Here is a 15,903-nt window from a genome sequence, read left to right on the forward strand (position 1 = left end):
CTTAGACATACATGCAACACCAAAGCTTTTCGAGTTACAACGTGTTGTTTAGGAAAAACAAGATAATATCGCAGGATGTGAGATTTCCTTAAAACGTGGTTTCCGACAAATTTTGATGAAAGAAAGTTCTCCTGTGGGTTCTCTTTTGAGGCTACACGTTTAAACGTACACCTCACACCAAATCTTTTCGAGTTACAAGGTGTTGTTAGGAGATACAAGCTAATTTTGTATGATGAGTTATTTCTTCTCGTAAAGTGTTTCCAATATGTACTTATTTGTCTTTACTCTGCAAAATTGTATTTCCTTATAACGTGGCATTCTTAAATATTCTTTCGAGAGAAAACACTTCTGTGCCTTCTCTTTTGAGGATCCACGCTTACCCATACACGCAACACCAAATCTTTTCGAGTTACAACATTTTGTTTAGGAAAAAGAAGATGATTTCGCACGATGCAGGATTTCCTTAAAACGAGGTTTTCTGAAAAATTTTGTCGAAAGAAAATTCTCCTGTGGGTTCTCTTTTGAGGCTACACGTTTAGACGTACATGCCACACCAAATCTTTTCGAATTACAACATGTTGTTTCGGAGATACAAGCATAATTTTGTAAGATGCGTTACTTCTTCTCGTAAAGTGTTTCCAATATGTAAGTACTTGTCTTTACTCTGCAACACTGTATTTCCTTATAACGTGGTATTCTTATATATTCTTACGAGAGAAAACTATCCTGTGCGTTCCCTTTTTAGGCTACACACTTAGACATACAGGCAACACCAAAGCTTTTCGAGTTACAACGTGTTGTTTATGAAAAACAAGATAATTTCGCACGATGCGGGATTTCCTTAAAACGTAGTTTTCTGAAACATTTTGACGAAAGAAAATTCTTCAGTGGGTTCTCTTTTGAGGCTACACGTTTAGACGTACACGCCACACCAAATCCTTTCGATTTACCACGTGTTGTTTAGGAGATACAAGCTAATTTTGTATGATTCGTTATTTCTTCTCGTAAAGTGTTTCCAATAAGTACGTATTTGTCTTTACTCTGCAACACTGTATTTCCTTATAACGTTGTATTCTTACATATTCTTTCAAGAGAAAACTCTCCTGTGCGTTCTATTTAGAGGCCATACGCTTAGACATACACGCAACGCCAAAGCTTTTCGAGTTACAATGTGTTGTTTAGGAAAAACAAGATAATTTCACAGGTTGCGAGATTTCCATAAAAAGTGGTTTTCTGAAAAATTTTGACGAAACAAAGTTCTCCTGTGGGTTCTCTTTTGAGACTACACGTGTAGAGGTACGAGTCACACCAAATCTTTTCGAGTTACAACTTGTTGTTTAGGAGATACAAGCTAATTTTTTACGTTGCCTTATTTCTTCTCTTAAAGTGTTTCCAATGGAATTTGTCTTTACTCTGCAACACTGTATTTCCTTATAACGTGGTATTCTTACATATTCTTTCGAGCGAAAACTCTCCTGTGTGCTCTCTTTTGAGGCTACAGGCTTAGACATACACGCAACACCAAAGCTTTTCGAGTTACAACGTGTTGTTTAGGAAAAACAAGATAATTTCGTACGATGCGAGATTTCCTTAAAACTTGGTTTCTGACAAATTTTGATGAAAGAAGATTCTCCTGTGGGTTCTCATTTGAGGCTACACTTTTAGACTTACACGTCACACCAAATCTTTTCCAGTTACAACGTGTTGTTTAGGAGATACAAGCTAATTTTGTACGATGCATTATATCTTCTCGTAAAGTGTTTCCAATATGTACTTATTTGTCTTTACTCTGCAAAATTGTATTTCCTTATAACGTGATATTCTTACATCTTCTTTCGAGAGAAAATTCTCCTGTGCCTTCTCTTTTGAGGCTACACGCTTACACATACACGCAACACAAAAGCTTTTCGAGTTACAACGTGTTGTTTAGGAAAAACAAGATAATTTCGTACGATGTGAGATTTCCTTAAAACGTGGTTTCTGACAAATTTTGATGAAAGAAGATTCTCCTGTGGGTTCTCGTTTGAGGCTATACTTTTAGACTTACACGTCACACCAAATCTTTTCGAGTTACAACGTGTTGTTTAGGAGATACAAGCTAATTTTTTACGATGCGTTATTTCTTCTCGTAAAGTGTTTCCAATATGTACTTATTTGTCTTTACTCTGCAAAATTGTATTTCCTTATAACGTGATATTCTTACATCTTCTTTCAAGAGAAAATTCTCCTGTGCCTTCTCTTTTGAGGCTACACGCTTACACATACACGCAACACAAAAGCTTTTCGAGTTACAACGTGTTGTTTAGGAAAAACAAGATAATTTCGTACGATGTGAGATTTCCTTAAAACGTGGTTTCTGACAAATTTTGATGAAAGAAGATTCTCCTTTGGGTTCTCGTTTGAGGCTACACTTTTAGACTTACACGTCACACAAAATCTTTTCGAGTTACAACGTGTTGTTTAGGAGATACAAGCTAATTTTTTACGATGCGTTATTTCTTCTCGTAAAGTGTTTCCAATATGTACTTATTTGTCTTTACTCTGCAAAATTGTATATCCTTATAACGTGATATTCTTACATATTCTTTCGAGAGAAAATTCTCCTGTGCCTTCTCTTTTGAGGCTACACGTTTACACATACACGCAACACCAAAGCTTTTCGAGTTACAACATGTTGTTTAGGAAAAAGAAGATGATTTCGCACGATGTGGCATTTCCTTAAAACGAGGTGTTCTGAAAAATTTTGAAGTAAGAAAATTCTCCTGTGGGTTCTCTTTTGAGGCTACACATTTAGACGTACATGCCACACCAAATCCTTTCGAGTTACCACGTGTTGTTTAGGAGATACAAGCTAATTTTGTACGATGCGTTATTTCTTCTTGTAAAGTGTTTCCGATACGTACTTATTTGTCTTTACTCTGCAACACTGTATTTCCTTATAACGTGGTATTCTTACATATTATTTCGAGGAAAAACTCTCCTGTGCGTTCTCTTTTGAGGCTACACGCTTAGACAAACATGCAACGCCAAAGTTTTTCGAGTTACAATGTGTTGTTTAGGAAAAACAAGATAATTTGGCATGATGCGAGATTTCCATAAAACGTGGTTTTCTGACAAATTTTGACGAAAGAAAATTCTCCTGTGGGTTCTCTTTTGAGGCTACACGTTTAGATGTACACGCCACACCAAATCCTTTCGAGTTACCACGTGTTGTTTAGGAGATACAAGCTAATTTTGTATGATGCGTTATTTCTTCTCGTAAAGTGTTTCCAATATGTACGTATTTGTCTTTACTCTGCAACACTGTATTTCCTTATAACGTTGTATTCTTTCATGTTCTTTCGAGAGAAAACTCTCCTGTGCATTCTCTTTAGAGGCTACATGCTCAGACATACACGCAACACCAAAGCTTTTCGAGTTACTACGTGTTGTTTAGGAAAAACAAGATAATTTTGCACGATGCGGGATTTCCTTAAAACGTGGTTTTCTGACAAATTTTGAAGAAAGAAAGTTCTCCTGTGTGTTCTCTTTTGAGACTAAACGTGTAGACATACGAGCCACACGAAATATTTTTGAGTTACAACGTGTTGTTTAGGAGATACAAGCAAATATTGTACAATGCGTTATTTCTTCTCATATAGTGTTTCCAATATGTACTTATTTGTCTTTACTCTGAAACACTGTATTTCCTTATAACGTGGTATTCTTACATATTCTTTCGAGGGAAAACAATCCTGTGCATTCTCTTTTGAGGTTACACGCTTAGACAAACACGCAACGCCAAAGCTTTTGGAGTCACAACGTGTTGTTTAGGAAAAACAAGATAATTTCGCACGGTACGAGATTTCCATTAAACGTGGTTTTCTGAAAAATTTTGACGAAACAAAGTTCTCCTGTGGGTTCTCTATTGAGGCTGCACGTGTAGAGGTACGAGCCACACCAAATCTTTTCGAGTTACTACGTGTTGTTTAGGAGATACAAGCTAATTTTCTAGGATGGGATATTTCTTCTCTTAAAGTGTTTCCAATACGTACGTAGTTGTCTTTACTCTGCAACACTGTATTTCCTTATAACGTAGTATTCTTACATATTCTTTCGAGAGAAAACTCTCCTGTGCGTTCTCTTTTGAGGCTACACACGTAGACATACACGTAACACCAAAGCTTTTCGAGTTACAACGTGTTGTTTAGGAAAAACAAGATAATTTCGCACGATGCGAGACTTCCTTAAAACGTGGTTTCTGACAAATTTTGATGAAAGAAAATTCTCCTGTGTGTCCTCGTTTGAGGCTACACTTTTAGACGTACACGTCACACCAAATCCTTTCGAGTTACAACGTGTTGTTTAGGAGATACAAGCTAATTTTGTAAGATGCGTTATTTCTTCTCGTAAAGTGTTTCCAATATGTACTTATTTGTCTTTACTCTGCAAAATTGTATTTCCTTATAACGTGGTATTCTTACATATTCTTTGGAGTGAAAACTCTCCTGTGCTTTCTCTTTTGAGGCTCCACGCTTACACATACACGCAACACCATAGCTTTTCGAGTTACAACATGTTGTTTAGGAAAAAGAAGATGATTTTGCACGATGCGGGATTTCCTTAAAATGTGGTTTTCTGAAAAATTTTGAATAAAGAAAATTCTCCTGTGGGTTCTCTTTTGAGGCTACACGTTTAGACGTACACGCCACACCAAATCCTTTCAAGTTACCACGTGTTGTTTAGGAGATACAAGCTAATTTTGTACGAAGCATTATTTCTTCTCGTAAAGTGTTTCCAATACGTACTTATTTGTCTTTAATCTGCTACACTGTATTTCCTTATAACATGGTATTCTTACATATTATTTCGAGGGAAAACTCTCCTGTGCGTTTTCTTTTGAGGGGACACGCTTAGACAAACATGCAACGCCAAAGCTTTTCGAGTTACAATGTGTTGTTTAGGAAAAACAAGATAATTTAGCACGATGCGAGATTTCCATAAAACGTGGTTTTCTGAAAAATTTTGACGAAAGAAAGTTCTCCTGTGGGTACTCTTTTGAGGCTACACGTGTAGAGGTACGAGCCACACCAAATCTTTTCGAATTACAACGTGTTGTTTAGGAGATATAAGCTAATTTTTTACGATGCGTTAATTCTTCTCATAAAGTGTTTCCAATAAGTACATATTTGTCTTTATACTGCAGCATTATATTTCCTTATAACGTGGTATTCTTACATATTCCTTCGAGAGAAAACTATCCTGTGCGTTCCCTTTTGAGGCTACACACTTAGACATACAGGCAACACCAAAGCTTTTCGAGTTACAACGTGTTGTTTATGGAAAACAAGATAATTTTGTACGATGCGGGATTTCCTTAAAACGTGATTTTCTGACAAATTTTGACGAAAGAAAATTCTCCTGTGGCTTCTGTTTTGAGGCTACACGTTTAGACGTGCACGCCACACCAAATCCTTTCAAGTTACAACGTGTTGTTTAAGAGATACAAGCTAATTTTGTATGATGCGTTATTTCTTTTCGTAAAGTGGTTCCAATACATATGTATTTGTCTTTACTCTGCAACACTGTATTTCCTTATAACGTTGTATTCTTACATGTTCTTTCGAGAGAAAACTCTCCTGTGCATTCTCTTTAGAGGCTACATGCTCAGACATACACGCAACACCAAAGCTTTTCGAGTTACAACGTGTTGTTTAGGAAAAACAAGATAATTTTGCACGAAGCGGGATTTCCTTAAAACGTGGTTTTCTGACAAATTTTGACGAAAGAAAGTTCTCCTGTAGGTTCTATTTTGAGGCTACACGTGTAGACGTACGAGCCACACCAAATATTTTTCAGTTACAACGTGTTGTTTAGGAGACACAAGCAAATATTGTACGATGCGTTATTTCTTCTCGTAAAGTGTTTCCAATACGTACGTATTTGTCTTCACTCTGCAACACTGTATTTCCTTATAACGTGGTATTCGTACATATTCTTTCGAGAGTAAACTCTCCTGTGTGTTCTCTTTTGAGGCTACACGATTAGACAAACACGCAACACCAAAGCTTTTCGAGTTACAACGTGTTGTTTAGGAAAAAGAAGATGATTTCGCATGATGCGGGATTTCCTGAAAACCTGGTTTTCTGAAAAATTTTGACGAAAGAAAATTCTCCTGTGGGTTCACTTTTGAGGCTACATATTTAGACGTACACGTCACACCAAATCTTTTCGAGTTACATTGTGTTGTTTAGGAGATACAAGCTAATTTTTTATAATGCGTTAATTCTCGTAAAGTGTTTCCAATACATACGTATTTGTCTTTACTCTGCAACACTGTATTTCCTTATAACGTGGTATTCTTACATATTCTTTTGAGAGAAAACTATCCTGTGCATTCCCTTTTGAGGCTAAACACTTAGACATACAGGCAACACCAAAGCTTTTTGAGTTACAACGTGTTGTTTATAAAAAACAAGATACTTTCGCAAGATGCCGGATTTCCTTAAAACATGGTTTTCTGACAAATTTTGACGAAAGAAAATTATTCTGTTTGTTCTCTTTTGAGGCTTCACGTTTCGACGTGCACATCACACCTAATCCTTTCGAGTTACCACGTGTTGTTTAGGAGATACAAGCTAATTTTGTACGATGCTTTATTTCTTCTCATAAAGTGTTTCCAATACATACGTATTTGTCTTTACTCTGCAACACTGTATTTCATTATAACGTGGTATTCTTACACATTCTTTCGAGAGAAAACTATCCTGTGCATTCCCTTTTGAGGCTACACACTTAGACATACAGGCAACACCAAAGCTTGTCAAGTTACAACGTGTTGTTTAAGAAAAACAAGATAATTTCGCACGATGCGTGATTTCCTTAAAACTTGGTGTTCTGACAAATTTTGACGAAAGAAAATTCTCCTGTGGGTTCTCTATTGAGGCTACACGTTTAGACGTGCACGCCACACCATACCCTTTGGAATTACCACGTGTTGTTTAGGAGATACAAGCTAATTTTGTACGATGCATTATTTATTCTCGTAAAGTGTTTCCAATATTTACGTATTTGTCTTTACTCTGCAACACTGTATTTCCTTATAACATTGTATTCTTACATGTTCTTTCGAGAGAAAACTCTCCGGTGCGTTCTCTTTAGAGGCTACACGCTTAGACATACACGCAACACCAAAGCTTTTCGAGTTACAACGTGTTGTTTAGGAAAAACAGGATAATTTTGCACGATGCAGGATATCCTTAAAACGTGGTTTTCTGACAAATTTTGACGAAAGAAAGTTCTCCTGTGTGTTGTCTATTGAGGCTACAGGTTTAGACGTACACGCCACACCAAATCTTTTCGAGTTACAACTTGTTGTTTAGGAGATACAAGCAAATTTTGTTCGATGCGTTATTTCTTCTTGTAAAGTGTGTCCAATATGTACTTAATTGTCTTTACTCTGCAACACTGTATTTCCTTATAACGTGGTATTCTTACATATTCTTTCGAGGGAAAACTCTCCTGTGCGTTTTTTTTTTTTGGGGCTACACGCTTAGACATACACGCAACGCCAAAGCTTTTCGAGTTACAGCGTGTTGTTTAGGAAAAACAAGATAATTTCGCACGATGCGAGATTCCATAAAACGTGGTTTTCTGAAAAATTTTGACTGAAGAAAGTTCTCCTGTGGGTTCTCTTTTGAGGCTACATGTTTAGACGTACACGTCACACCAAATCTTTTCGAGTTACAACGTGTTGTTTAGGAGATACAAGCTAATTTCGTACGATGCGTTATTTCTTCTCGTAAAGTATTTCCAATATGTACTTAATTGTCTTTACTCTGCAACACTGTATTTCCTTATAACGTGGTATTCTTACATATTCTTTCGAGGGAAAACTCTCCTGTGCGTTTTTTTTTTGGGGGCTACACGCTTAGACATACACGCAACGCCAAAGCTTTTCGAGTTACAGCGTGTTGTTTAGGAAAAACAAGATAATTTCGCAAGATGCGAGATTTCCATACAACGTGGTTTTCTGACAAATTTTGATGGAAGATAATTCTACTGTGGGTTCTCTTTTGAGGCTACACGTTTAGACGTACACGTCACACCAAATCTTAACGAGTTACAACGTGTTGTTTACGAGATACAAGCTAATTTTGTATGATGCGTTATTTCTCCTCATAAAGTGTTTCCAATAAGTACTTATTTGTCTTTACTCTGCAAAATTATATTTCCTTATAACGTGGTATTCTTACATATTCTTTTGAGGGAAAACTCTCCTGTGTGTTCTCTTTTGAGGCTACATGCTTAGACATACACGCAACGACAAAGCTTTTCAAGTTACAACGTGTTGTCTAGGAAAAACAAGATAATTTTGCACGATGCGAAATTTCCTTAAAACGTGGTTTCTGATAAATTTTGATGAAAGAAAATTCTCCTGTGGGTTCTCTTTTGAGGCTACACGTTTAGACATACACGTCACACCAAATCTTTTCGAGTTACAACGTGTTGTTTAGGAGATACAAGTTAATTTTGTACGATGCGTTATTTCTTCTCGTAAAGTGTTTCCAATATGTACTTATTTGTCTTTACTCTGCAAAATTGTATTTCCTTATAACGTGGTATTCTTACATATTCTTTCGAGAGAAAACGCTCCTGTGCCTTCTCTTTTGAGGCTCCACGCTTACACATACATGCAACACCAAAGATTTTCGAGTTACAATATGTTGTTTAGGAAAAAGAAGATGATTTCGCACGATGCGGGATTTCCTTAAAACGTGGTTTTCTGAAAAAATTTGACCAAAGAAAATTCTCCTGTGGGTTCTCTTTTGAGGCTACATGTTTAGACGTACATGCCACACCAAATCTTTTCGAGTTACAAAGTGTTGTTTAGGAGATACAAGCTAATTTTGTAAGATGCGTCAATTCTTCTCATAAAGTGTTTCCAATACGTACGTATTTGACTTTATTCTGCAACACTGTATTTCCTTATAACGTGGTATTCTTACTTATTCTTTCGAGAGAAAACTATCCTGTGCGTTCCCTTTTGAGGCTACACACTTAGACATACAGGCAACACCAAAGCTTTTCGAGTTTCAACGTGTTGTTTATGAAAAACAAGATTATTTCGCACGATGCGGGATTTCCTTAAAACATGGTTTTCTGACAAATTTTGACGAAAGTAAGTTCTCCTGTGAGTTCTCTTTTGAGACTCCACGTTTAGACATACACGCCACACCAAATCCTTTCGAGTTACCATGTGTTGCTTAGGAGATACCAGCTAATTTAGTACGATGCATTATTTCTTCACTTAACGTGTTTCCAATACATTCTTATTTGTCTTTACTCTGCTACACTGTATTTCCTTATAACGTGGTATTCTTACATATTCTTTCGAGAGAAAACTCTCCTGTGCATTCTCATTTGAGGCTACAAGATTAGACATACGCGCAACACCAAAGCTTTTCGAGTTACAACGTGTTGTTTAGGAAAAACAAGATAATTTCGCACGATGCGAGATTTCCTTAAAACGTGGTTTCTGACAAATTTTGATGAAAGAAAATTATCCTGTGGATTCTCTTTTGAGGCTACACGTTTAGACATACACATAACACCAAATCTTTTCGAGTTACAACGTGTTGTTTAGGACACACATGTTAATTTTGTACGATGCGTTATTACTTCTCGTAAAGTGTTTCCAATATGTACTTATTTGTATTTACTCTGCAAAATTGTATTTCCTTATACCATGGTATTATTACATATTCTTTCGAGGGAAAACTCTCCTGTGCCTTCTCTTTTGAGGCTCCATCCTTACACATACACGCAACACCAAAGCTTTTCGAGTTACAACATGTTGTTTAGGAAAACGGAGATGATTTTGCACGATGCGGGATTTCCTTAAAACGTGGTTTTCTGACAAATTTTGACGAAAGAAAGTTCTCCTGTGGGTTCTCTTTTGAGGCTACACGTGTAGAGGTATGAGCCACACCAAATCTTTTCGAGTTACAACGTGTTGTTTAGGAGATACAAGCAAATTTTTTACGATGCGGTATTTCTTCTCCTAAAGTGTTTCCAATATGTACTTATTTGTCTTTACTCTGCAACACAGTATTTCCTTATAACGTGGTATACTTACATATTCTTTCGAGAGAAAACTCTCCTGTGCGTTCTCTTTTGAGGCTACACGCTTAGACAAACACTCAGCACCAAAGCTTTTCAAGTTACACTGTGATGTTTAGGAAAAGCAAGATAATTTTGCACGATGCGAGATTTCCTTAAAACGTGTTTTCTGACAAATTTTGATGAAAGAAAATTCTCCTGTGAGTTCTCTTTTGAGGCTACACGTTTAGACGTACATGTCACACCAAATCTTTTCGAGTTACAACGTGTTGTTTAGGAGATACAAGCTAATTTTTTACGATGCGTAATTTCTTCTCGTAAAGTGTGTCCAATACGTACTTATTTGTCTTTACTCTGCAAAATTGTATTTCCTTATAACGTGGTATTCTTACATATTCTTTCGAGAGAAAACTCCCCTGTGCATTCTCTTTTGAGGCTCCACGCTTACACATAACGCAACACCAAAGCTTTTTGAATTACAACATGTTGTTTAGGAAAAAGAAGATGATTTCGCATGATGCGGGATTTCCTTAAAACGTGGTTTTCTGAAATATTTTGACGAAAGAAAATTCTCCTGTGGGTTCTCTTTTGAGGCTACATGTTTAGATGTACACGCCACACCAAATCCTTTCGAGTTACAACGGGTTGTTTAGGAGATACAAACTAATTTTGTACGATGTGTTAATTCTTCTCATAAAGTGTTTCCAATACGTACGTATTTGTCTTTACTCTGCAACACTGTATTTCCTTATAACGTGGTATTCTTACATATTCTTTCGAGAGAAAACTATCCTCTGCGTTCCCTTTTGAATCTACACACTTAGACATACAGGCAACACCAAAGCTTTTCGAGTTACAACGTGTTGTTTCGAAAAAACAAGATTATTTCGCATGATGCGGGATTTCCTTAAAACGTGGTTTTCTGACAAATTTTGACGAAAGAAAATTATCCTGTGGGTTCTCTTTTGAGGCTCCACGTTTAGACGTACACGCCACACCAAATCCTTTCGAGTTACCACGTGTTGTTTAGGAGATACAAGCTAATTTTGTACGATGCGTTATTTTCTGACAAATTTTGACGAAAGAAAATAATCCTGTGAGTTCTCTTTTGAGGCTCCACGTTTAGAAGTAAACGCCACACCAAATACTTTCGAGTTACAACGTGTTGTTTAGGAGATACAAGCTAATTTTGTACGATGCGTTATTTCTTCTCATAAAGTGTTTCCAATATTTACTTATTTGTCTTTACTCTGCAACACTGTATTTCCTTATAACGTTGTATTCTTACATGTTCTTTTGAGAGAAATCTCTCCTGTGCGTTCTCTTTAGAGGCTACAGGCTTAGACATACACGCAACACCAAAGCTTTTCGAGTTACAACATGTTGTTTAGGAAAAACAAGATAATTTTGCACGATGCGGGATTTTCTTAAAACGAGGTTTTCTGACAAATTTTGACGAAAGAAAGTTCTCCTGTGGGTTCTCTTTTGAGGCTACACATGCAGACATTTGAGCCACACCAAAACTTTTCGAGTTACAACGTGTTGTTTAGGAGATACAAGCAAATTATTTAGGATGCGTTATTTCCTCTCGTAAAGTGTTTCCAATAAGTACTTATTTGTCTTTACTCTGCAACACTGTATTTCCTTCTAACGTGGTATTCTTACATATTCTTTCGAGAGAAAACTCTCTTGTGCGTTCTCTTTTTGAGGCTACATGCTTAGACAAACACTCAACACCAAAGCTTTTCGAGTTACAACGTGTTGTTTAGGAAAAACAAGATTATTTCGCACGATGTGAGATTTCCTTAAAACGTGTTTTCTGACAAATTTTGATGAAAGAAAATATTCGTGTGGGTTCTCTTTTGAGGCTACTCATTTATACGTACACGTCACACCAAATCTTTTCGAGTTACAACGTGTTGTTTAGGATGCGTTATTTCTTCTCGTAAAGTGTTTCTAATACGTACTTATTTGTCTTTACTCTGCAAAATTGTATTTCCTTATAACGTGGTATTCTTACATATTCTTTCGAGAGAAAACTCTCCTGTGCTTTCTCTTTTGAGTCTCCACGCTTACACATAAACGCAACACCAACGCTTTTCGAGTTACAACATGTTGTTTAGGAAAAAGAAGATGATTTCGCATGATGCGGGATTTCCTTAAAACGTGGTTTTCTGAAAAAATTTGACGAAAGAAAATTCTCCTGTGGGTTCTCTTTTGAGGCTCCATGTTTAGATGTACATGCCACACCAAATCTTTTCGAGTTACAACGTGTTGTTTAAGAGATGCAAGCTAATTTTGTACGATGCATTAATTCTTCTCATAAAGTGTTTCCAATACATACGTATTTGTCTTTACTTTGCAACACTGTATTTCCTTATAACGTGGTATTCTTACATATTCTTTTGAGAGAAAACTATCCTGTGTATTCCCTTTTGAGGCTACACACTTAGACATACAGGCAACACCAAAGCTTTTCGAGTTAGAACGTGTTGTTTATGAAAAACAAGATAATTTCGCACGATGCGGGATTTCCTTAAAACGTGGTTTTCTGACAAATTTTGACGAAAGAAAATTCTCCTGTGGGTTCTCTTTTGAGGCTTCACGTTTAGACGTGCATGCCACACCAAATCCTTTCGAGTTAGGAGATACAAGCTAATTTTGTATGATGCGTTATTTCTTCTCGTAAAGTATTTTCAATAGGTACGTATTTGTCTTTATTCTGCAACACTGTATTTCCTTATAACGTGGTATTCTTACATATTCTGTCGAGAGAAAACTATCCTGTGCATTCCCTTTTGAGGCTACACACTTAGACATACAGGCAACACCAAAGCTTTTCGAGTTACAACGTGTTGTTTATGAAAAACAAGATAATTTCGCACGATGCGGGATTTCCTTAAAACGTGGTGTTCTGACAAATTTTGACAAACGAAAATTCTCCTGTTGGTTCTCTTTTGAGGCTACACGTTTAGAAGTGCATGCCACATCAAATCTTTTCGAGTTGCCACGTGTTGTTTAGGAGATACAAGCTAATTTTGTACGATGCGTTATTTCTTCTCGTAAAGTGTTTCCAATAAGTACGTATTTGTCTTTCCTTATAACGTTGCATTCTTACATGTTCTTTGGAGAGAAAAGTCTCCTGTGCGTTCTCTTTAGAGGCTACATGCATAGACATACACGCAACACAAAAGCTTTTCGATTTACAACGTGTTGTTTAGGAAAAACAAGATAATTTTGCACGATGCGGGATATCCTTAAAACGTGGTTTTCTGAGAAATTTTGACGAAAGAAAGTTCTCCTGTGGGTTCTCTTTTGAGGCTACACGTTTAGATGTACGAGCCACACCAAATCTTTTCGTGTTGCAACGTGTTGTTTACGAGATTCCAGCAATTTTTTTACGATTCGTTATTTCTTCTCGTAAAGTGTTTTCAATACGTACTTATTTGTCTTTACTCTGCAACACTGTATTTCCTTATAACGTGGTATTCTTACATATTCTTTCGAGAGGAAAATCTCCTGTGCATTCCCTTTTGAGGCTACACTCTTAGACAAAAACTCAACACCAAAGCTTTTCGGGTTACACCGTGTTGTATAGGAAAAACAAGATAATTTTGCACGATGTGAGATTTCCTTAAAACGTGTTTTCTGACAATTTTGATGAAAGAAAATTCTCCTGTGGGTTCTCTTTTGAGGCTACATGTTTAGATGTACACGCCACACCAAATCCTTTCGAGTTACAACGGGTTGTTTAGGAGATACAAACTAATTTTGTACGATGTGTTAATTCTTCTCATAAAGTGTTTCCAATACATACGTATTTGTCTTTACTCTGCAACACTGTATTTCCTTATAACGTGGTATTCTTACATATTCTTTCGAGAGAAAACTATCCTCTGCGTTCCCTTTTGAATCTACACACTTAGACATACAGGCAACACCAAAGCTTTTCGAGTTACAACGTGTTGTTTCTGAAAAACAAGATTATTTCGCATGATGCGGGATTTCCTTAAAACGTGGTTTTCTGACAAATTTTGACGAAAGAAAATTATCCTGTGGGTTCTCTTTTGAGGCTCCACGTTTAGACGTACACGCCACACCAAATCCTTTCGAGTTACCACGTGTTGTTTAGGAGATACAAGCTAATTTTGTACGATGCGTTATTTTCTGACAAATTTTGACGAAAGAAAATTATCCTGTGGGTTCTCTTTTGAGGCTCCACGTTTAGAAGTACACGCCACACCAAATACTTTCGAGTTACAACGTGTTGTTTAGGAGATACAAGCTAATTTTGTACGATGCGTTATTTCTTCTCATAAAGTGTTTCCAATATTTACTTATTTGTCTTTACTCTGCAACACTGTATTTCCTTATAACGTTGTATTCTTACATGTTCTTTCGAGAGAAATCTCTCCTGTGCATTCTCTTTAGAGGCTACAGGCTTAGACATACACGCAACACCAAAGCTTTTCGAGTTACAACATGTTGTTTAGGAAAAACAAGATAATTTTGCACGATGCGGGATTTTCTTAAAACGAGGTTTTCTGACAAATTTTGACGAAAGAAAGTTCTCCTGTGGGTTCTCTTTTGAGGCTACACATGCAGACATTTGAGCCACACCAAAACTTTTCGAGTTACAACGTGTTGTTTAGGAGATACAAGCAAATTATTTAGGATGCGTTATTTCCTCTCCTAAAGTGTTTCCAATAAGTACTTATTTGTCTTTACTCTGCAACACTGTATTTCCTTCTAACGTGGTATTCTTACATATTCTTTCGAGAGAAAACTCTCTTGTGCGTTCTCTTTTTGAGGCTACACGCTTAGACAAACACTCAACACCAAAGCTTTTCGAGTTACAACGTGTTGTTTAGGAAAAACAAGATTATTTCGCACGATGTGAGATTTCCTTAAAACGTGTTTTCTGACAAATTTTGATGAAAGAAAATTTTCCTGTGGGTTCTCTTTTGAGGCTACACATTTATACGTACACGTCACACCAAATCTTTTCGAGTTACAACGTGTTGTTTAGGATGCGTTATTTCTTCTCGTAAAGTGTTTCCAATACGTACTTATTTGTCTTTACTCTGCAAAATTGTATTTCCTTATAACGTGGTATTCTTACATATTCTTTCGAGAGAAAACTCTCCTGTGCTTTCTCTTTTGAGTCTCCACGCTTACACATAAACGCAACACCAACACTTTTCGAGTTACAACATGTTGTTTAGGAAAAAGAAGATGATTTCGCATGATGCGGGATTTCCTTAAAACGTGGTTTTCTGAAAAAAATTGACGAAAGAAAATTCTCCTGTGGGTTCTCTTTTGAGGCTCCATGTTTAGATGTACATGCCACACCAAATCCTTTCGAGTTACAACGTGTTGTTTAAGAGATGCAAGCTAATTTTGTACGATGCATTAATTCTTCTCATAAAGTGTTTCCAATACGTACGTATTTGTCTTTACTTTGCAACACTGTATTTCCTTATAACGTGGTATTCTTACATATTCTTTTGAGAGAAAACTATCCTGTGCATTCCCTTTTGAGGCTACACACTTAGACATACAGGCAACACCAAAGCTTTTCGAGTTAGAACGTGTTGTTTATGAAAAACAAGATAATTCGCACGATGCGGGATTTCCTTAAAACGTGGTTTTCTGACAAATTTTGACGAAAGAAAATTCTCCTGTGGGTTCTCTTTTGAGGCTTCACGTTTAGACGTGCACGCCACACCAAATCCTTTCGAGTTACCACGTGTTGTTTAGGAGATACAAGCTAATTTTGTATGATGCGTTATTTCTTCTCGT

This window comes from Apodemus sylvaticus, unplaced genomic scaffold (genome assembly GCF_947179515.1).
Source record: "Apodemus sylvaticus unplaced genomic scaffold, mApoSyl1.1 scaffold_66, whole genome shotgun sequence".
NCBI classification, from domain to species: domain Eukaryota; kingdom Metazoa; phylum Chordata; class Mammalia; order Rodentia; family Muridae; genus Apodemus; species Apodemus sylvaticus.